Genomic DNA, 1,679 nt, shown 5'->3' with positions numbered 1-1,679 from the left:
GATCACTCACCCACTCCCTTAGAAATGATGCCTCCAAAGGCCTCCACGCCCCGCACGGAGGCCACCTAGGAGTCCACCCGGACAGCAGCAACGGTGGACCTCGATCACCCGATCGCCTGCGGCAGCCTCGATGTAAAGGAAACAAATGGAGAATGACCAACCACGCAACCTCTATACTATAAATGAGCCACAACCCTCCCCGCCCCACACCGAGGCCACCCAGGAATCCACCAAGACAGCAGCAACGATGGACCTCGATCTATCGACCGCCTGCGGTAGCCTCGATGTGAAGGAAAAGGAAGGAAAATAAAAATAGGACGACCGACCACACAAATCCTATCATATAGAGGCCATGCAAACCTCCCCGCGCCCGCACCAATGCCACCTAGGAGTCCAACCGGATGGCAGCAACAGTGGACCTCGATCGGATGATCGCCTGCAGCAGGCTCGACACAAATGCAAGGGAAGGAAATCATACAAGACAAACAAATCCCGCAACCTCCCTCAGAAATTCTCCCCAACCCACCCCTCTCCACACAGGGGCCTCCTAGGAGTCCACCCAGACAGCAGCAACGATGGACCTCGATCGTGTAATCGCCTGCAGCAGCCTCAATGCAGAGAGGAAACAGAAGGAAATAAAACAAGACCAACTAAGCCCACAACCTCTCTTAGAAATGCCCCCCGACCCTCCATGCCACGCACCGAGGCCACCTAGGAGTCCACCCGCGACAGCACCAACGGTGGACCTCGATCACTTGACCGCCTGTGGCAACCACGATGTGAAGGTAAAGGAAGGAAATAAATGCAAATCAAGAGGGTCGCTACATAATAAAAGAACACATATCCAAACAGGAGGAGGGATCAGGCAGCTCCGCAACCCACGCACCCTACGTATAGGCAACCTAGGGGATTTCCCACAGCTTTAACGACCAGACGACGAATAGTTTTCCCCTACGGCCACCTCCACGCAAAGGAGGGAGGTCGAAGCGTTCCACCTCAAAATCCTTCTTCCAGATAGCCCCCAACATCGATGACTATAGTAGCAAGCCTCCTCCCCATTGGACCATGAGCGCATACACAATTGAAACAACAAGTTCCCCCCAACACTCCCCATAGAGAGGCCACCTAGGAGTCGACCCGAACAACAACAATGATGGACCTCGATCGCATGACCGCCTGTGGCATCCTCAATGCAAAGGAAACAGAAGGAAACAAAACAACAAGACCAACCGAGCCCACAACCTCTCTTAGAAATGCCCCCCGACCCTCCAAGCCACGCACCGAGGCCACCTAGGAGTCCACCTGCGATAGCAGCAATGGTGGACCTCGATCACTTGACCGCCTGTGGCAACCACGATGCGAAGGCAAAGGAAGGAAATAAATGCAAATCAAGAGGGTCGCTGCACAATACAAGAACACATATCCAAACAGGAGGAGGGATCAAGCAACTCCACACCCCACGCACCCTACGTACAGGCAACCTAGGAGATTTCCCATAGCTTTACCGATCAGATGATGAATAATTTTCCCCTACGGCCACCTCCACACAAAGGAGGGAGGTCGAAGCGTTCCACCTTGAAATCCTTCTTCCAGATAGCCCCCACCATCGATGACTATAGTAGCAAGCCTCCTCCCCGTTGGACCACGAGCGCATACACAATTGAAACAAAAAGTGCCCC

This window comes from Pinus tabuliformis, chromosome 2_2 (assembly GCF_031772625.1).
Source record: "Pinus tabuliformis cultivar Carrire ecotype Pingquan chromosome 2_2, CPIR1, whole genome shotgun sequence".
In the NCBI taxonomy this organism is placed as follows: Eukaryota; Viridiplantae; Streptophyta; class Pinopsida; order Pinales; family Pinaceae; genus Pinus; species Pinus tabuliformis.
The sequence above is the reverse complement of the archived record's forward strand: the minus strand, read 5'-3'. Positions refer to the sequence as shown.